Source organism: Vidua macroura, chromosome 13 (genome assembly GCF_024509145.1).
Source record: "Vidua macroura isolate BioBank_ID:100142 chromosome 13, ASM2450914v1, whole genome shotgun sequence".
In the NCBI taxonomy this organism is placed as follows: Eukaryota; Metazoa; Chordata; class Aves; order Passeriformes; family Viduidae; genus Vidua; species Vidua macroura.
Window position 1 is genome coordinate 1,170,047 of NC_071583.1, and position 22,361 is coordinate 1,192,407.

Genomic DNA, 22,361 nt, shown 5'->3' on the forward strand with positions numbered 1-22,361 from the left:
AAAGTAATGGGCAGAGGCAATCTGAGCTAATCTCGTGTGTCAGTCTGGAGGAAGGATGTGCTGCAGAGCTGCTCTGGGGCAGATGTGTAATGAGTGACTGCATAAAGCCCGTGTGCCTCAGCTGGGGCTGTCCTGCACATCCCATCATTCTTTACAGCTCTGGTGGGATTTATTGCCCATCCCTTGATGTTTATGTACCCGATGGACAAAGACTTCTCAGAATCCCAGAATGGGTTGGGTGGGAAGGAGCTTTAAATCCCATCCCACCACCCCTGCCAGGGCAGGGACACCTCCCACTGTCCCAGGCTGCTCCCAGTTCTGTCCAGCCTGGCCTTGGGCACTGCCAGGGATCCAGGGGCAGCCCCAGCTGCTCTGGGCACCTGTGCCAGGGCTGCCCACCCTCCCAGGGAACAATTCCTGCCCCACGTCCCATCTAACTCTCCCCACGAGTGTTTTGTGCACAGTCTGAGGAGGAGGGGAGTTCCACTGAGTTTTGTGGTGTCCAGGCTCTGCAGCCCCAGGCAGGACCTCCCTGTGCCCACAGCTCTGGCGTTTCCCTCCCAGAGAATCCATTCCTGTGCCCCAGAGGGATGGAGGCAGCACAGCCCCTCAGCTGGAGCCTCTCCCCACCCTGAAGAAAAGCTGTGCTGGTGCCACCTGCAGCTCAGGACTCCTGTCCTTGGCACGCAGTGAGTGAAGCAGTTTTGCTTTGGTTTGCAGGCAAAGATGGATGGGCTAAAGGTAGCCCAGGCAGGCTCCAGCCCTTCCCCTGCAATCACTGCTCAGCCAGGTGTGGAAGTGCACAGGGACCTGAGGATCTCTAAGGTCCCTTCCCACCCAAACCATTCTGGGATTCTGTGCTATTTATGTCTCAGAGTTCCTAATTTACTTCCTGCATGTTACACATATTATGTTCAATCTTAAAATAGTACTTCTCTTTATATTATTTTTAATTAGGTGCAACATTTCTGGGGTTTTTTTTTTGGTTGTTGTCCTGACCTTTCCAGAGCACTGAGCTTTGCCAGCAAACCCAATCATTTGCCCATGCTGCATGAAGGCAAAGCTAACTGCAAAATAATATTGGTGCCATCTATTTATAGCAGATATAAAATCCCCCAGGAAGCTGGTAAATCCCCTTCTCTGTGCTCAGATACGAGGGGCCACAGCTTTCCTTTCCAGTAGGGTTTCATTAACCAATACTGGTGATTGATGCTATTCCTGAGTAATCTTTCAGATAAATGAGCCCTCCCCATCTCATTTCCATAACTATTTTATCACCGTGTGAATTAGTTCCTCACACTTCTGCAGAGTTACCTCTCCAACAGGAATTTCTTTACAGAGCAATAGAAACATCCAGCAAATAAAAAATGTCCCAGCAAGTGCTGAATACCTCCCAACAAACCTCAGATTCGTCTCTTTTAACAATTAAAATATTGACATTTTTTTCATCCACTCCTTTCTCAACAGGTGAGAAAATGCAAACCAGGGAACAAGGGCCAGGCAGAAGGTAGGGATGTTTGCTAGGAAAAGCAGTGGTCATCCAATAAAATCCAATCCAGATGTGAAATCCAACTGTGTGAAAATCTTCCTTTGTCCATACAGGAATTTCCTGAAACATCTCTTCTTTTTGGAAAAGAGCTTCAAACTAAATAAAAAACAGCTTCAGAAATGGAGTTTAGAGGACCTGTAGACAAGAAAAGCCATTTGTTCTGAGGCAATCTGGGATTGCTTAGATTGGTTCCCTCAGTTCTGAGCTGAGGAAGGTGTGAAAACAAGCAAAGAGTGGGACAAGATTTGACTGCTCTGGATGAAAGGATCAATTCCAGGCGAGTTTCTGTTTGTGCTCACTATAAACCCATTTTTTTCCCGGGTCTCACATAAATCCAAATGTACTCTGGCACTGAATGAAGAATGGAACTGAAACCAGGCTGGGGATTTGGGGCTGTGGGTGGCCACATTCAGCAGCAGAGGTCTCACACCCCATCGCTGGTATACATTTATGATGCTCTCTTCACCAAAAAACTTATATTTAAAAAGAAAATAAAATATGTTAAGCCCTTTACTAAGGACAGAATGTGAGATCAGAGCAAAAACCAGGTGTGGACAACTACAACCATAATTCCACTGCTCGGATATTTCAGCATTTTCAATTTAAAAGTCATTCTTGCAAAAAAGCTGCCACATCCATGACTTGACCAGTGCCATATATTAAAAAATGTCCTTCAGAATTATTTTAATCACAAGAAACGTTCCCAAACCAGGTTTTCAAGCATTATCTAATGGCAGTATTTATCTAGAAGAGCACTGGTGCTGCTGGCACCTCTGGAGCTTTGGGAATTCTTATTGCTCCTCCAGAACAGGGGCATAAAGGCACAGCAGTCCTGGGGATGGAGAACACAGGGACTGCAGCCACAGAATCCATAGATTCCCATCGAGGTGAATCCTGCAATTTATTGTTCCTGCAATAAAATCACAGGACTTTGTGTCACCACTCCAGGAGTTCAGGGGGCACGGAGCTCCTTCAGATTTCTCTCTGCTGGCAAACAAGGCTGTGCACTAATGATGGAATAATTTACATTTCTGTCAACCTGATGCCAAAATGTCCTCATAACTTAAAGAAAACCAGCTTGGTGACATTTGTGTAAACTATAAGGAATTGCCACCTCTTATAAATCAAGATTTTTGTTGAAAACAAACTCATTTGCCTCCATATCCTGGGACCTCATTCCTCATGTTCTGTGTTTGTTCCTCAGCCTTGGGAGGAGCTGAGTTTCCACTGAGACATCTTTCCAGCCTTTGCTCCCACATGTTCTTAAATTTCCCATCAAATTTTCTGTTTCTATAGAAAATATTAATGTTTGCACAGAGCCTGGCATTACCAGTCATGCAGGTGGAGCTCAGCCTTCCCAGCTCCCTGGGGTTTGTCCCCTGCAGATCCCTGAGCGAGGACACTCTGCATGTGGAAATGGGAAAGGACCCAGCAGCTTTCATCCTCCTCCACTCCTCCTTGAAGGATTTCCTTTCCTTTGGAATGTTCTCTCTGAAACTGTGCCAAAACCAACAGCATTCCTCAAATTCAATTTGTTATTCCTTGAACAACAGAAGAAAACATAATATTCTTGGGAAATATAATATGCAAAACATGCTTGGGTTTATTATTTGAAAAACTCAGACAGCTTTGCCTATGGAGATAAGGGAGAGCAGAAATAACATTCCCTATGCAGAAATAACATTCCTTATGCAGAAATAACATTCCCTATGCAGAAATAAAGCTGTTTTTCTCAGCAACACCCACAAATGCTGTCCCAGGTGTTTCCCTGTCCATGGCTGGACACATCACATCCCTTCAGGAGCCACGTGGCTGTGAGAAGCATTTCAGGGCCCGTGGGGAACTGCCCAAATTTCACCTTGCTCCCTGCTCCCATCCCCAGGGGGCTGCAGCAGCTCTCTCCTGGAGTCTGGGTCTGATTTCCCCATTCCCGGAGAATCTGATTTCCCCATTCCTGCAGGATCTGACTTCCGCATTCCTGGAGAATCTGATTTACCCATTCCTGCAGGATCTGACTTCCCCATTCCTGGAGAATCTGATTTACCCATTCCTGAAGGATTTGAATTTCCCCATTCCTGGAGGATTTAAATTTCCCCATTCCTGAAGCATCTGACTTACCCATTCCTGGAGAATCTGATTTCCCCATTCCTGAAGGATTTGAATTTCCCCATTCCTGCAGGATGTCATTTCCCCATTCCTGCAGGATCTGAATTTCCCAATTCCTGCAGGATCTGATTTCCCCATTCCTGCAGGATGTCATTTCCCCATTCCTGCAGGATCTGAATTTCCCAATTCCTGCAGGATCTGATTTCCCCATTCCTGCAGGATGTCATTTCCCTGTTCCTGGAGGATCTGAATTTCCCAATTCCTGCAGGATCTCATTTCCCCATTCCTGGAGGATCTGAATTCCCCATTCCTGGAGGATCTGAATTTCCCAATTCCTGCAGGATGTCATTTCCCCATTCCTGCAGGATCTCATTTCCCCATTCCTGGAGGATCTGAATTTCCCCATTCCTGCAGGATCTGATTCCCCCCTTCCTGGAGGATCTGAGTTCCCCATTCCTGGAGGCTCTGAATTTCCCCATTCCTGCAGGATCTGATTCCCCATTCCTGCAGGACCTGACTTCCCCATTCCTGGCAGAGCTGCTGTGCTGTCCCTGCCCGCGGCAGGGGTGCAGTGAATGGCTCTCTGAGGTCCCTCCCAGCCCAGCCCAGCCCAGGTTCCCGGGCACGGTGCCCATCAGTCCCAGGCACCAGGGCAGCATGGGGGATGCTCCATGCCCGAGCTCTGGGGCTGAGCCAGGGCTGTGCAGGAGGAAGGCAGGAGCACGGACACCCGCTTTGCCTCTGCGTTCAGGGCTCTGTGGGCAGCTCCAGGCTCCCTTCCCAGCCCGGAGCAGCCCCTCAGGAGAAACTCTGCCCTTGCCCAGGTGCACAAGAAATCCCCACACTCAAATTCAGGCCAGCCCTTCCTCTTGGAGCCGTGGATGCCACAAATCAAGCAGCAGCACTCCACAGGCTGCTGGACTCCTCTCCCAGCCCTCACACTCAGCCAAGAACTCCCACAGAAACGCTTTTACATCTCAAGACTACTTGAGAGGAACCTAAGTACTGCACTTTCACTGCCAAATTTAATTTCTTCACGGAGCTCTCAGCTCGCTTAAAGCTTGCCAGCCTCTCTGAGGGCTGAGAGCTCCTCAGGGCACGGCCTGGCCTGTGCCATGGAGGCAGAGCAGGCCGAGGAGCCCTGCACTGCCTGCCCCGCGCCCTTCTCCTGCGTTCAGAGAGCAGCTCAGCACCTCAGGTACATCTCTGTAGCTGCAGAGTCACCCTCCTGCAAGGGCAGCTCACAGGGACCCTCCGCAGTGCCAGGGTCACCGAGGCTGGCAAAGCCCTCCCAGCCCAGGCAGTCCCAGCTGTGCCCCGTGCCCAGCTTGTCCCCAGCCCAGAGCCCTGAGTGCCACCTCCAGGGGACACCTGCAGGGATGGGCACTGCAAAGCTCCCTGGGCAGTGCCAAGGCCTGAGTGCCCTTCCCGTGGAGGAATTCCTCCTGCTGTCCAGCCTGGAGCACTCTGGTACACGTTGAGGCCGTGTCCTCTCATCCTGTCTCTCATTTCCTGGGAGAACAGGACCCCCCTGGCTGTCCCCTCCCGTCAGGAGCTGTGCAAGGTCCCCCCAAGGCCCTTTTGTCCAGGCTGAGCCCCTCGCTGCTCCTCACACCGCGGCTGTGCAGAGCCTTCCCCAGGCTGGCACACGGGAAGGGGACAGGGCAGATCCTCCTGGGTGGATTTTCATGGTTTGTCGTGACAGAAATCCTCCAGAGAACAGGGAGCGAGGACTGAAACGGAGATGGTGCAGTACCCAGAGTCAACTGGAGAAACAAAATTAGAAACAATCTGTGTTTCAAAAATGTGGTCAACAGAATGCATCACCATGACAATTCTTGCTAGAAGCAACAAGAGAGGCTTGCTGGCAGTGCTGGAGGGCTGGTTCAGGAGTGAAGATTCATCAGAATGCAATTTACAGCACCAAAAAAAAATATATCTGTAGTGGCATTTCATTGACTTTTATTCTTAAAATGTGAGAACTAGACTGAAGAAGCATTACCTTACACTGAATTCTGTGAAAATCCTGATCCTGACGGAAAATCAGAGACATCTTTAGCATGTTCCTTAGTGGTTGCATTCCAGACAAAGCTAAAATAAGGATCAAAGATTTATATCACAGATATAAAATAAAATCAAACGAGAGTCTCAGATTAAGGCACACAGAGGTGGGCTTTAAATTATAAATATGGTTCTAAAAGGAAATGTAAAGAAAGGATTAAGATACCCATGCACTGAAAATTAATTCCTTTTAAAGGTGCCACCATGTCCCAGCTCCCAGCTGGAGAGAAACACAACTTGCTGCACTTTTTACTGATGGCTCTCTCCAAACATCCCATTCAGGGGGTGGATGTCCCTCCCCCCCCCAGCTGCCCTCCCTGGCACGTTGGGTGAGGATTCAGAGCCACAAAAATGGATTGCTTTCATTTGGGGCAGCTCTCCTGGCAGACGAGGTGACCCAAACGTGTTTGTTTGCGTGCTGGAGGGGAGAGGGCTGAGCTGGAAAGAAAGAAAAAGGGAGCCAAGGAGCTCAGAGCAGCTGGGGCTGCCCCTGGATCCCTGGCAGTGCCCAAGGCCAGGTTGGACAGGGCTGGGAGCACCTGGCACAGTGGGAGGTGTCCCTGCCATGGCAGGGGTGGCACAGGGTGGGATTAAGGATCTGAACTATTCTGGGATTCTATGATCATACAAAGCCCCAGGGAAACACAGCAGTGTTCTGTTGACAAATGAAATAAAGAGCAGCTCTGGCTGGGGGTGGAGGTGGGATGGAAATCACGTCTCCACCTCTGGAGCTTCACCCAGCAGCTCTCCCTCAGGGGTTACTATTTACTACATTTTAGGGAGTGCAGGCACTGAGGATAAATTTCCTCTCTTAAGCCCATAAATCTCTGCAGGTCTGACTGAACGCTCAGCATGGTATATGTGTGTGGCTGGGCTGACCTTGAGCTGGGGAAAAGTTTGTTAAAAAACTTCTCCTTCTGGAAAAAAACCCCACTGCAGGCTGACAAATCCTGCCCAGCTGTCCATCAATCGCCACAAGTTGTCTTAATTTTTTAGTGCCTAACTAACATTTCTTTGTCATCAAAATACTGCGTGTCAAATATTTCATTTGGAATGTTATGCTATGTTAAAAAATAGTAAATCACTTAGCAACTAAAATGAAATCTCTAATGCGAGGTCAAATTGGTTAACTTGTTGATTCTGGGATGAAATAACAATTTTTTATCATTTTTGCTTTTAACAAAGCTTTTTGTTTTTTTCTTCTCCCCCCAGCCAACTCTGAATTGCCAGGGAATAAAATAAATATATTACCCCCAGATAGGTACTGTATAAGTAATATATGGCAGAGTTATAATAGAACACTGAAAAACTCCATTACGTTGCTGTTCCTTTGTCAGAGGCAGGACTGGTTGGAGCAGCACTTGTATATCTCAGTGATATCTAATTCCCAGGGAAAACCTCCCAGCACCGAGGCACAGCAGCTGCAGGCACGCAGGATCATCAAACACTGTCAGCAAAGGGATTATTCACAGAGCTGCAACGGGAAAGGAAACAGGAGGAGAGACAACGTCTCTTATAGTCATCACTGATAGTAACATGACTTCACCTCAATGCCAGCTCGGCCCTGCTGGGCCCAGCTCAGCTCTGATAGACCCAGCTCAGCTCTGATAGACCCAGCTCAGCTCTGACAGACCCAGCTCAGCTCTGACAGACCCAGCTCAGCTCTGACAGACCCAGCTCAGCTCTGATAGACCCAGCTCAGCTGTGCTGGGCCCAGCTCAGCTCTGATAGACCCAGCTCAGCTTTGATAGACCCAGCTCAGCTCTGATAGACCCAGCTCAGCTGTGCTGGGCCCAGCTCAGCTCTGATAGACCCAGCTCAGCTCTGATAGACCCAGCTCAGCTCTGACAGACCCAGCTCAGCTCTGATAAACCCAGCTCAGCTCTGATAGACCCAGCTCAGCTCTGATAAACCCAGCTCAGCTCTGACAGACCCAGCTCAGCTCTGATAAACCCAGCTCAGCTCTGATAGACCCAGCTCAGCTCTGATAAACCCAGCTCAGCTCTGATAGACCCAGATCAGCTGTGCTGGGCCCAGCTCAGCTCTGATAGACCCAGCTCAGCTCTGATAGACCCAGCTCAGCCCTGATAAACCCAGCTCAGCCCTGCTGGGCCCAGCTCAGCTCTGATAGACCCAGCTCAGCTCTGACAGACCCAGCTCAGCTCTGATAAACCCAGCTCAGCTGTGCTGGGCCCAGATCAGCTCTGATAGACCCAGATCAGCTGTGCTGGGCCCAGCTCAGCTCTGATAGACCCAGCTCAGCCCTGCTGGGCCCAGCTCAGCTCTGATAGACCCAGCTCAGCTCTGATAGACCCAGGTCAGCTCTGATAAACCCAGGTCAGCTCTGATAGACCCAGCTCAGCTCTGACAGACCCAGCTCAGCTCTGATAAACCCAGCTCAGCTCTGATAGACCCAGCTCAGCTCTGATAGACCCAGCTCAGCTCTGATAGACCCAGGTCAGCTCTGATAGACCCAGCTCAGCTCTGATAGACCCAGATCAGCTGTGCTGGGCCCAGCTCAGCTCTGATAGACCCAGCTCAGCCCTGCTGGGCCCAGCTCAGCTCTGATAGACCCAGCTCAGCTCTGATAGACCCAGCTCAGCCCTGCTGGGCCCAGCTCAGCTCTGATAGACCCAGCTCAGCTCTGACAGACCCAGCTCAGCTCTGATAGACCCAGCTCAGCTGTGCTGGACACAGCTCAGCTCTGATAGACCCAGCTCAGCTCTGATAGACCCAGATCAGCTGTGCTGGGCCCAGCTCAGCTCTGACAGACCCAGATCAGCTCTGATAGACCCAGCTCAGCTGTGCTGGGCCCAGCTCAGCTCTGATAAACCCAGCTCAGCTCTGACAGACCCAGCTCAGCTCTGCTGGACCCAGCTCAGCTCTGATAAACCCAGGTCAGCTCTGATACACCCAGGTCAGCTCTGATGGACACAGCTCAGCTCTGATACACCCAGGTCAGCTCTGATGGACCCAGCTCAGCTCTGATGGACCCAGCTCAGCTCTGATAAACCCAGGTCAGCTCTGATAGACCCAGATCAGCTGTGCTGGACCCAGCTCAGCTGTGCTGGACCCAGGTCAGCTCTGATAGACCCAGCTCAGCTCTGATAAACCCAGGTCAGCTCTGATAGACCCAGGTCAGCTCTGATAGACCCAGATCAGCTCTGATAGACCCAGCTCAGCTCTGATAAACCCAGGTCAGCTCTGATAGACCCAGATCAGCTCTGATAGACCCAGCTCAGCCCTGCTGGGTGCTGTCCATGCAGAGCTGGGGTGACCCATTCACAGCCACCACTCTGTCTCATCTTCCCCCAGCGCCTGGCACAGACAGGGCCACATTCAGAAAAATGCAGTGTTGGGATTTTTCCTGGAGCAGGGCTCTGCCAGTGACGTCAGCCTTCCCCCAGTGGTCCCAGTTGTCGCCGTGGGCTGGGCTGCCCAACACCTCCCTCGTGGAGGGGAGCCTGGCCCCTGGTGACTCACGCTGCCACCACCGAGGTGACAAAGTGCTGCATTTCCTCCGCAGCCCGTGGCACGGTGCATCAGTCAGAGAGGGGGCACAGCTCCAGCCCCCCCGCTCTATTTATGGGTGCAGGGAGAGAAAAACATGCTCCTGCCACATTTTAAAATAAAATGTATGTGAGTTTGGTGAAAAACACCAGATGACTGCACACAAGGATGAGGGGATATTAATGCAGACAGTGACACCTCCAGTTCTTGTGCTGCCTGGAGAAGGCACCAGCAGAGCTGCCAGCCTGGCCTTTGGGCACCTGGTTCCTGCCCTGGCTTCAGCAGAGGCTGGGAAGGGCAGGGACACGCTGGAAACACCAGGAGCACCCAAAAAAAGCACAGGCAGGCCAAATTCTGGTCTAGCTTTGATGCCAATCTGGCAAAGAGCATGGGGAGAAAACAGGAACGCCGGGAAATTTTGAAATATTTTCCTTTTTCAGGCATTTATAGATCTACGAAAGGCTCATTGATGCAACTGAAACAGCTTTGGCTTTCTAGTATTTGTCTAAAGTAGCAATTCTTCCAAGTATTTTACAGGATGTTCAGCCCTTCAAGTGAAGCTGTACAGCAGCAATTATAAAATGCAAAGGGCAGCACTGCTCAAACGAGAGACCTCAGCCACAGAGAGGTTTCAGCTTCTCTAAACCTCATTTGTAAGCAGGGACAAAATGGAAGAGTAAATGGAGGAACCTGATAGCTTCATGTCAGAAAAGACATGAACCGTGACACAGCAGTGTCAGCCAAAGGAAAATGAGCTGTTAAAGCACCTGGAGTGGAACAACACACGGTTTCTGAAGTGGCAGATTAAAAAAAAACCCTGATAATGGGTCACGAGTGATGAAATTTATGCCTTGTTTCTGCCGTGCACTGGGACTTCCACTTTCAGATCTGCAGTCAGAACAGATTAGATTGCCTCCAAATGAAAGTGTCAAGGTAAAACCCAGCAAGTGTAGTTCAACAGCTCTGTAAAAACATTGGCAGCGAGGGAAACAAGAAAACAAACCTCATTCTGCTTTTCCTGCAGCCCCTGCACCTGGAGAACAAGGCTTTAACAGAGGCAGCAGAAATGTGAGAAAAGCCCAGGGCCTGCAGCAGCGGGGTGGAAGGAGGCCTTAAGTGCCCGTCCAAAGATGTTAAATAAGATTTTTTGGAACTAAACCATGATTCAGAAGCCTTTCTAATATCACATAAAACTAAAAATTGAAAAAAAAGGTGAGGGGTTTTTTATTGACCTTCAGGAGGAAAAATCCTCTGGGTGGCTGGTGGCCACGGTGGCTGCAGAGAACAGGCAGCTCCCGCTCGGCTGATTTCTGAGCAAACCACTCTCCCAACCATTTTCTTCCCCTCCTGCTTCAAGCAATGCCTCAGCACAATTCAACAGCTTCCAATTCGCTAACTAAAGTAACTCCAAGGTCTTTATTTTTCTAGGGTGAGAAGGGCAAAGGACAGCCCAGAAGCATTTCTGCACTGAGGGCTCCGTAACATTTGTCTGGCACAGGACGTGTCTCGGCACAGCCAGGGCACCCACGGTGGCATTTCCACGTGGCTGGGCTGTGTCGGAGCCCAGCACACCCCTCTGGCTGCCCTGGCTGGCTCCAGACCCTGGCAGGGGGCTCAGAGACCCTGGCACAAAGTCAAAAACCCCTGTGGCTTCCATTTTAGCCCATGAGAAAAGCTGCCAACTCTGTGTGAGGAATTACAAGCCACAAGGGTTTGAGTAGTGTGGTAGTTGAACTAACACAGGGTGAAAAACTGGAATTTTGGGGTTTTTAGAATGGGGTTGAGTGGTACAAGATGGAGGGATTTGGGCATGTCCTGACCTTCTTCTCCTTCTCCTTGCCCTCCATGTCTTGCTGTGCTGGTGACACTTTTCTGTTGGTTTAAGGCACAGACACACTGTCCAACATCAATGGCAGACATTGGCACGTTATTGTAACCATGGCACACGGAGTTTTGGGTATAAAATGTGAACACTGCCCTGAGGGCAGACAGTATGCCATGGCCGAGCTGCTGGACAGAGCTCAGCAGGGCAGAGAGAGAATGTTCTAGAGAAGGGAAAATGAACAACCTTGAGAAGGTGATCCTACACATTCAGACTCCTCCTTTGGCTGCACGGGCTGGGAGAACAAGGACTTTTACAATCTTGGGGTCATCCCAACACCCAGACCCCGAGAGGCTGGAGGTGGGAAGCTGCACTGCCTGCGGATATCCCCAGTGCCACACTGTGGGGAGGAGAAAAACTCCGTTTCCTCCTGACCCTGGCTGAGTTCTGGCAGAAAACCCCAGGCCTGGGTTCATGATTCCTGGAGCTCGGAGGAAGCGGTGGATGGAGCCCGACCCCGCACCGCCTCCCCTTCCCTCCAAGTTCAGGGCAGCTTTTGGAACTCTGATCAATTGAAACAAGAGATCTTCCTCGGATCATAAACTCTGAGGGGAATCACTAAATCCTGCTCTTTTATTGTGCTGACCTTTAGACCACCATCTGTCTTTTGGCTCTTCAGTTTATAGATGAGAAAATACCAGGAGGTGCCGGCGCAGCCGAGCTGCTCCCTCCACCACCACACACACACCTTAAAGCCTTCAGCACTGAGCTGGAAGTTACATTTTTATTGAGTGACTGCTAGAAGCAATGGATAAGAAGGGAAAAACACCCTGCTCACTTATAACCACTTTTAGTTAATGCCAGTGAGCAGGATTTTTTATTTGCTTACATCATCTGCTGCTGAAGTCCTATTTTCTCTGTTAAATCTATGTTTTGAAAAGTCCTTGGCATTTTAATTGGCTCAATATTTCAATTCTCTGTCAAAAACGAGACTTGCTGAAAAAACATCACCTGATTTCTCCATGGATTCCTCTTTCTCAGAGCCCCCTAAACGCTGCTCCCCCTGGGCAAAGGTTTGCAGTGCACTGGCTGCAGTTCCCACCTAAAGCTCTCCCTCTGGAACAGTCTGGCAAATCCAAAATCATCCCCACAGCATCGAGCAGGAGCACTCTGCCTGCACCTGGCTCACGATGAGGGATTCCAGACCCAGCTTTGCCTTTCTTCTCCTCCACCGAAGAGCGACAAAGAAAGAGGCAGAAAAAAGAAAAAGCTACGAGTGGCTGGAGCTCTGCAGAGCTGGAAGATTCCTCGTGGGAGCTGCAGCTAAAAATGTTACCTTTGGTGCCCAGTTGCTCCTTTCCTGCTGTCCATCTCTGCACAGCTCCAGTCTGGATATTGGGATGGTTCCCCCTTGGAATGGGGTCTGGGGAGCAGGGACGAGGCACCACAGGAGGCTCAGGCTGGAAAAACCCTCAGAGACAGCGAGTCCAACCCTGCCCCAGCCCTGCCAAGGCCACCAGTGCCCCTTGTCCCCAAGTGTCACCTCCACAGGGCTTTTAAACCCCCACAGGGGTGGGGACTCCAATTCCACAAGGATTGAGCCCAACCCCTGGCTCTGCACAGGGCAGCTCCAAAACCCCACCCCATCTGAAGGTGCTGCACTCCATGGAAGCATCACACGCAGTGAGCACCCACCTCTCACCAGGGAAACGCTTGCAAGTGACAATTATTTCCATTTAATTTAGTGGAAGTAGCGAGAACCCCATTTTTTCCCCTCAGCACTGCCCAGAGCAGCCTCCAGACATTGTTACCTGAGGGCTGGGATGAAGCCAACAACCCACCCCCCAAAAAGGCAGCACCCTGCAAGCAACACTTCTGTTTCCAGCTCCCGAGGACTTAGACAGGTTCCAAAGTTCTGCTGCATTTCAGCCATTTTGCATTCTGCAACCCCCAGTGTTGCATTTTTATTTTCTCCCAGTAACCTGTGCAGGTTGGAACTATTAGGATCTGCCAAAGCTTACCCATTTTCAGATGTGTCAGAAGAAAATGAGGAAAGCCAGAGGTGGCTTTTTGTAGCAGCTAATAACAGTTTGCTTGCTTCAGTAAGTTAGAGGTTAATGGCTCTGCATGAGAAAACAAGGATCATGGCCAGTTCTGAGCAAGATTCCGTTTCGAGTTGCTTGAAAACTGAAAAGAAGGTCAGCACGCCCAGCCAGGTTCCTCTGTGCTTTTGTTTTATTCAGCTTTGCAAATCAGAGCTCTCTTCATTGCCTCAGTCTCTGGTGGGAGAGCAGGAAAAATGAAGTTGCAAGGCTGAAGTGTTGTGTTATTATGTTCCCCATCTCATTATCTAAATTGCTGTGCCACGAGCGGATCCAGCCCAGAAGCCTCTCTTGATCTACAGCTCGGGGACCAGGGCTGCTGGGTTTTTCAAGCCCTGGGGTGTGCACACGGGGCTGGAAGCATTTGGAAATCTGTTTACAAGCTGTCCAGTGTAATTGGGAAGGATTTTTCTTGTGCCTTCGAGGTCACGCACATCCAAAGGTGAAACTTGCTGCAGCAGCTGTTTTAAAAGGATCAGGGAGGGAGAACAACTATTTGTGGCCTGGGGATCAGGAAGGGGGAATCCCCAGGGAGCTGTAAAGAACTAAGAAATCATGTAGATGATGCACCAAGAACAGGGTGAGTCAGGAGAGGAGAACCTGGGAAGAAAGTCAATGAAATTGGAACAAATTGCATATTGAAAGAATTTCTCAATCTCCACAACTTCCATTCCTTTGCTTTGCCTTCTCTCACCTATGGATCCCAGCTGGGAGTGGGGTCAGGGCCCTGCCACCCCCTGCTCTGTTTGTGGCAGACCTGACCCACCAGTGCCACTGGAGGCTGGAAACTGCCTCTGGATTCTCCATGGATTTCCTGTGCAGGAATTTCAGGCACAGCATTTACAGCCTTCAGAGATGGTTTCCTCCCCAGAGCCGTGCAGCCACGGGGGCAGAGAGGTCAGGGACAAAGCGGGGGGCAATTAACAGGAGATCATTCCATAAGTGCATCAGTAATAAAGGGAAACTGAAAAAGGAGCAGGGGAAGCCATTAACCAAAGAAGTTGAGTGTTTAATAAGCTTTCCTTGCCTCAATCTTCATGAAAAGGCTAACTGAGAGCAGATGGTCGGCACAATAATGCTGGAACAAAGAGGGAAGTTTATAATCTCCCACAAAGGCAACGGGGAGAGTGCCTGGCTAATTTAGATGTTTGCAAATTGGTTATGCTGATGAACTTTATCTTTGCATGCTTAAAGGAATCAAGATCAGAGTTTGAACTGTTCTTGGGGAAGGCTGGAGAGGGAGAGACGGGGAAAGAGGAACCACATCTTTAGGATCATAAATCGTTGAACTTGGAAGAGACCTGAAAACTCATCTTGTTCCCCTGCCATGGCAGGGACACCTCCCACTGTCCCAGGTGCTCCCAGTCCCAGTGCCCAGCCTGGCCTTGGGCACTGCCAGGGATCCAGGGGCAGCCACAGCTGCTCTGGGCACCTGTGCCAGGGCTGCCCACCCTGCCAGGGAACAATTCCTCCCTAATCTCTGATCCAAACCTCCTTCTGTCACTTTGAAGCCCTCCCCCCTTGTCCTGGCACTCCATCCCTTGTTAGCAGTCTCTGTCCAGAAGGATGAAAGGATATTGCTTTACATCCCAGCTCACAAGACACCCATTCCCAGAAAATAAACTTCCAGTAAAAGCAAAAAGCCACGCAAGGTGTGGGCAGCAGCAAACGGCATTGCTGGCCTGCACCCTCCCAGCTGCATCTCCCATGGGACACTAAAGGTTCAGAGCTTGGCTTTAGCCCTCTGTTCCTCCCTGGCCCGTGGTGACAGAGCTGCTGGGAGACCACTCCTTTCCAGAAACAGCCCTGCTGAAAATGAGGAGATGAATCAAGTTGCTGAGAGACCTACCTTGAACTGAGCATTATTAATTTCTTCATTAATGACTTGCATGACAGAGGAGGAGTGTGCTGGTTAAATTGGCTGCTGGCACCGAGCACACGAGAGCAAGGGATTAAAATCCAAAAAGGTCTTGGCATTGCAGAAATCACCTTTAAAGAACACCTGTTATTGAAGAGAGACAAAGCAGACCCACACCTGGGCAGAAATAATCAACGGTGCCATTCCAGGTGGGGAAGGGAGCTGAGGATGAGGCCATTACCCTGGGACAGCAAACAGAATTGTGGCCATCAAAATATGGGGATTGTCCTTCTGCTGGGCTCAGCCCCACCGAGTCCTACCTGGGCAAATGTAAGCTGCTTTACACACTCTGTGTTAGTGAAGCTGTGAGTGAAATGAAGGGAAGCGAGGGAGGAGGTCAGAGGTCTGGAAAACATCCCCAGTGGATGAAGTAAAGTTGGGGAATTGAGCCTTAAACTCAGAAACTGCAAATACAGTCAAGGTAACAGCAGAGACAAAACCATGAGCTGTTGTCCCCCTCAGGCATGACCTGAGGAGGAAGATGAAGGATAAATCCCAGGGAGCGCCCTGGCCCTGGGCAGAGCAGTGAGTGACCAGCAGAGCTCTGAGTGACCAGCACTGCTCCGGACACAGGGGCCCTCCACTGCCCACCCTGCCCAGCCAGGAGCTGACACTGACCCCCAACACCCTGCAAACCATCTACCAACAACATCTTGGAATGTGACATGAAAGATTCAGGAAGGTCAATTAAGCTGTTCATGGATATTTAATAATAGGGAAGATAAGAAAAATAACCAAATAAATGACTTGTTCTGAATTATCCCTCCATTCTACCTGCAGTTCATTACTGACTCAGATTAATGAACGTTGAAAAGATATTACTCTCGTCTGAATACTCAGACTTTGCTACCTGATTGCAATTTTTGAAATGAAAAATGCAGTATATCAATTCTGGATGAATTTTTTAATAGAGTCAAATGCCAAAATGCCCTCCAGTAGCAGAGCTGTCGTTTAAAGTGATCACGTTGCTCTCCCAGGCTGTGAAGTTCCCAGATTGCCCGAGTTCCCTGCTGCAACACCAAACAATGGTTAACGCAGGAATTGCCTGGAGAATTGGGGCTGGAGCAGGGAATCGCCTGCATTCCTCCAGACAGCTCAGCACACCTCAGCTGGGGCTGTTATAAATAGTGAGAGCTGTGAAAAGACCTAACCCTCCCCTCAGGGTTTTGCGGGCTCATTTTATTCATTTTCACCTTCAGCAAAGGAGTGTTTGCCAGGGAAAATGCTTTTGAACTTAGCAAAAAATAAAACCTGTGAATCACCAGGGAAGCTGTGAGGGAAAGGTCACCAACTGGCTTCTCCAGACTTTTATTTCATCCTTGTAGGACCCGGGCTCCTTCATGTGATCACTCAGCTCTAGATTTTAATAGACAGGACTTGGTGAAGGTGAGAATCTGGTGTTTCTCCAGGAGAAGCAGAGGGGAGGTGACAAACAGCTCCGTGCTCAGTGCCAGCTGATTTACTTCCCCAGCTCCTGCTAAATGATTTACTCCAATTGCTCAGCTCGGGAAAGGGACCAGGACAGAAGTCCTGGGATGAGTGACTGGGTGAGCCCTGGGACCCTCAGGCCAGCCCAGGTGAGGGGCTCAGCCCTGCACACAGGCTCGGGAGGGACAGGACAGCAGCAGCAATTCCTCCAGGGAAAGGTGCTCAGGGACTGCCAGGGCTGCCCACGGAGGTCTGGAGTGCCCGTCCCTGGAGGGATGGATGCTCCTGCTCACCCTTTCTCCCCCTCCCAGGCCGGGCCGTGGTGTCACAGCTGGCAGTCCCATCCCTCCAGGAGCAGCCATCCCAGCATTTCACTGCTTTCCTTCCCCAGGCAGCAGCTAACCCCCCTGGCATCGGGCTCTAAGCCCCTTTTCAGGCAGAAGCCCACCAGGTCCACTTCACTTGGGGCAGAATTGTTTCTTTTAGCAAGAAATGCTCTCTATCACCCAGAAATCACCTGGTGCCTCTCACCCACCCGCTTCTTCCTCATGTGCTGAGGTGTTTCTGCCCAGCTCCTCAGCCTGCTCCCCTCCTCCAGCACTCTTTGCATGGAACTGAGTCCAAACCACGTTTTTCCAGAAGCCCCACAATTAACACCCCCTCCCCTGAGCCCAGCTGTGTTTATGACCTGCCTGATGCCCTGATTTCTCCCCCTGCTGCTTTCCTGGCCAGGTGCTGCTGCCAAGCAGTTCCTGGTGCCCAGGCTCTCTCCTGCTTTGCCTTAGCACAGCCCTTTCCTCTAACCAATTCCATTTTGCTGAGAGTTTTGGAATTTCATTCTCTCGGAGCTTTCTCTCCCTCTGTCAAATCTCCGTGATTTTCTCTGTGAAATCTCCTTGGTTTTTCAGAGACCAGAACAGCTGCAGAACGCTCAGCATTTCAGTGGGTACCACAGGAGCCTGGCTTTGCAGGGAAAACAGGCCAGGCTGGGAGAAGGAAACAGGGATGTTTCCCTTCACCAGGCAGGTGAGCCCACACTGGGCCTGAGCAAGCACAAATTGCCAAAATGGCAAAATTGGATCCAAGATCCTTAATGGCTGGGCTGAGGTGGAGATTGCTCTGCCCATTTCTCCCCAGCCCTGCTCCACACACCCGGCAGATCCAAGGAATTATCCCTGATAAATGATTTGTTTTCCTCCTGCTGCTGCTCAGGTGTCGCTGGAGCAGGAGAGTGGAGAATTACAGCCCGTGCTGCTGCTGCTATTATTATTATTTGGCAGTAATTCCTCTAACTTTCTTCCCTGGAGGAAGGCACAAGGAGCTGCTCTCCTGCTCCCAAGGTCATCCCACCAGAAAATATTAGCTATTTACTTCTATTAGTTTCAATTATCGAGCTGCAGAAAACCAAATAATAGCAGATTTACACCATTTCAGGGCCTGCCTTAAATGCAGGGCTGGACCATTCACCCCAAGGCAGGAGCAGCTCCAGGGAAGTCTGCACAAATCCTGCTGGCTCCAGGAGGAGGATGGGGGGTCCCTGTTGCCCCAGACAGGCTGGGGGAGGCTCCGGCCCCTCCGTGTGCACACCTCGTGTTTACAAAGAGCAACTCAGAGAAGCTACAAAACTCCAGAGATTAGACTGGGTCTGGGGAGGGCCTGCCCTCCAAATAGTTCCCAGCTGGTTTTACACCGACCCTGCACTGCCACAGCATCCCCAGCCGCTCCCACTGCCAGCATTGCTGGGTCTGCAACAGCAAAATCGAGTTTCAGCTGCTCCCACAGCACATCATGGACTAGAACAGGTAAAATTTGCAATACACCACCAATGTCAGTGGGAGTTGGAGGGGAATTGAAGGAAAAAACCATTTAGAATTCAGTTCTAGGCAAAAAGAGTGACTAAATAACAAGATTGATTTGCCAGCCCAAGAGGAAATGGAAAAGAGCCCAGACACTCAGCCAACTGAAAATACAGTGACTGAGGGAGAGGGAGAACTCAGAGGGAATGACCCTGAAATTCTTTTTTTTTTTTTTAATTTTAATTTCCAGCCTGCTTTATTCTTGCCTTAATTGCTCAATGGGAAAGCACGATTCTGAAAGTGCTCCTAAAGTGATTTTTCCCAAACTGTTACTCAAATTATCCACAGTCTAAGGCAAGCCATCGATATGAGTTATAGCTCTTGGTATTAAACTACCAAAACAAATTATTAGCATATAAAAACTGATCTGATCTATTCAGAGGCGTTGCTGTGAAATATGGCCCTTAGCACAGTGCACCTATCTGGGATCATAAAACTTGTCAGAGGTACCCAAAGTTTATTGCCTTGGAAGATTCATGCAGCAACCCCGGAACACTTGATTTAGGTCTGAGCAGCCGTTTGTAATTCTTGCAGGCATGCAAGCAGTTCAGATTTATTTAAATAGAGAAAAAATAATTTAAGAAGACAAAGCAGCCTTTTCTCCTAATCAGATGAGATAGAAATTATTTCAAGGCACTCTAAGGAACAAATTTGTCATTTTTCTTGCTCTAATTGTATACCACCATAAATCCTTCCATGTGAATTCATTTCTTAAACGTAACAGTTATTTATTAACACAACAAAGCGTGTTCTCACTGTGCTAATGTGCAAGCCAGTGTGATCCACCCCGGTGAAGTCATGACAATTATTTGCTCACTGTCTGGGCATTGTGAAGCTCTTGAGGTGTCCCTGTGCAACCTCTGACCCCCAACTCTCAGAAGAGTTGTTGCTTTCCTCACCCAGCTCCCCCAGAGCAGGGGCTGCCTGGGAGACTCTGAAAAAAACCCCATTTCTTTCACTGATGTAGCTCTGATTGAGATTTGGCTGCATGAAGGAGGAATAGGGAAATTTCTTAATGCAATAAAGACATGAAAGAAAGAGAAACAGCAGCAAGCGGAGCGGGCCATAATAACAAAATCTCTGCCAACACAATTTCTGAGCAGCTTGGGATGTAACCACTGCTTCCCCCTGACAGCCTCTGCTGGAATCACCTTCCATTCCAGAGCTTTTAACCAAATCTCAGGGAAACCAAAATGGAAACAGCTGTTTTTAGGATGCGTCTCCTCCGAGTACACTGCTGCCGCTGTTCTGGCTTCGCACACACTCGAGGGAAGAAAAGCAAAGCCCTGTGCGGGATCTGTCCTGGAGTTCCTGCTCTCTCCTGCAGTGATTAAAAGGATCAACTTCAATCGTCAGGAGTTGTAGTGAAAAGCACCGAAGGCTCAACGCTTAATTACAAAGGGAGACATAAAACCGTGGCAATTAACCTTTGCTTAAGCTCGCAGCAGAAAGGCAGGCTGCAGGCTGCTCTGCCTGCTCCCGCAGAGCAGACCTTGGCCAGCTCCCTGCCCTCTTCCCTGCCCCACGATGGGGTCGGGATGCTGGGGGGGGTTTGCTGCCAGATAAAGGGACGCTCACCAAACCAGCCAGAGGCTACGGAGAAAGGCATCTTGAACATCTGAACAATCCCTCCATCGCTGAAAAGCCAGAAAGAGAGAGAAAGAGGGGAAAGGTACAGCTACCAACGCAGAGGAAATCCTCACTGCTCCGGACAATGGAGATTCTCCTGGAGGCGACAAGTCGGAGCGCCACTGTCCGGAGCAGTGAGGATTTCCTCTGCGTTGGTAGCTGTAGCCTTTCCCCCTCTCTCTTTCTGGCTTTTATCTCCTTTCCTGCTCCCTCTATCGCATTTGCTGTTGGCCCTTAACAAAGGTGCGTTAGTTGTGATGGAACTGCTGGGCCCCTGCTATTTGCCTGTTGCACTTTTGGGATGGGTGAATGAACCATCAGGACAGCCCCTCCTCCCAGCGGATTGTGCCGCCTGTTCACAGCCCAGCAGAGCCCCCCGTGGGCGGGAGGGCACTGGGAGCACTGGGATGCTCCCGGAGCCGGGGCAGAGCCCATCCCCACCTTTCAGAGCCCAGCAGTCTCAGCTGAGGCAGCGTTTGAGCACTTTGGTTTGTTCAGCTGCCCAAGGGGGGGGGAAATCACCTCTTTTCCTTGGAGCTGAGGGTAGAATTCCTGGAATCACAGAGTGATTTGTGTTGGAAAAGACCTCTGGGATCCTGGGCTCCCGGGCAGGCAGGAGAGCTCCATCAGAGCTCCACCTGGACTCGCTGCACTCGGGTACTGCTGGGATCCCAGAGCAGAGCATCCCTCACTGCTGGCACTGCCAGCAGCCACAAATGATTCATTTCACTGCCACCTCAAGTGCAAACAGAAATGTAAGGGACCTCCTTGTATCCACGGGCTGTGACAGCATCACAAGGGAGCAGCTTCCAGGAAGGAATTCAAACTGTCAGCACTCCCCTCAAGGCACCCGAGCCCAGGAAGGCTGGCAGGGACAGCAGCCCCATCACCAGCTGCCAACAGCCCTGAGCCCAGCCTGGGCAGCAGCACTGCACCAGGATCTGGAGCTCATTCAAAGCTTTCATGCATGGAGAGTGTGAGGCAGCAAAAAAACTCTTGGTTTTTTTTTCCTATAAACTACATGGCTGCAAAGATGTTTAAAATTACCAGGACTTCAAATTATGGTGCAAAATCATCTTGCAGTGTTATCTTAGAGCTGTAAAATGGGATATGCCAGCACAAAAGATGTAAATTTAGTATGATAATATATAATATATATTCCAACCCAAACCATCCTGGGGTTCTTTAGGGCCACAGGAGTGGGGCTCCCTGGAGCCAGCAGGAATCCCATGGTTGTACGAGACCCTCCACCAACCAACAGCCAGGAAATGAGTGAACAATAAACACAAACTCTCTCTGAAGGAGGCAAAAAGACCTAAATAAATCACAGCTTAAACCTACTCCTACTTCTGTTCACGCAGCACCAGCCCAGATTTCCCACTGAGAATAAGGTCAACTTGAAAGCAAAGATTTAAGAAATGCAAAATAGCAGTAGTTTTATCAGCTGGCAGCACTGTGGAGGCTTCAGCTGGCAGCACAGGGTGCAGCCAGGCACTCTGCACACAGCCCCCAGCCCTCACCTCCCGGTCACTCCACGCTGCCCATCCTGGCAGGGAGGGAGAGCCTTGGGATTCTTGATTGCAGGAATCCAGTCCCGGGCTCCAGAGCTGCCTCCGGGGGCTGCACGGGATGGAGATGGATGGCTCTGTCCCCAGCCTGCTCCTGGGGGACTGCAGGAACCTGGGAAGCTGGTGAATGTTAAGGATTTTTCTAAATGGCTGTCAAGTTGTTTCCAGAGTGCAAGTAATGAAGTCACTCCTCTCTATTTGTTTTGTGTTCAGCCTAAACAGTGATGAACTCGAGCCTGAAATATGTAAAAGCCCCAGATTTGTGTGTGTCAGGCACTGTTTGGACAAAACAAAACTAAACTGGGGGGAGAGGGGGTGTTTAACCTGGAGAAGAGAGGCTCAGGGGACCTTTCTCTCACAGATCCCTGGCAGGAGGGTGCAGCCAGGGGTCCATGTCTCCTTCCAGGGAACAAGGACAAGAGGAAACGGTCCCAAGCTGTGCCAGGGGAGGTTCAGCTTGGGTATTGGGAACATTTCTGCACCTAAAGGGCTGTCCAGCCCTGGCACAGCTGCCCAGGGCCATGCAGGAGTCCCCATCCCTGGAGGGATGTAAGAGACCCGTGAGTGTCACACCTGGGGACAGAGGTCAGGGGTGGCCTTGGCACTGCTGGGGAACGGTTGGAGTTGGTGACCTTGAGGGCCTTGTCCAACATTAGCAATCCTTGCATGGCTCTGTGATTTGTCCCTCTAAATCCAGTTCTGGGACATTTCCAGCGAGGTGAGGGCCCCCATGTCCCGAGGAGAGCAGAGGTGACCCCAGGGCACAGCCCTGATGGGGACAGGTCCCTCCTGGAGCCACGCTGTGATCCAGA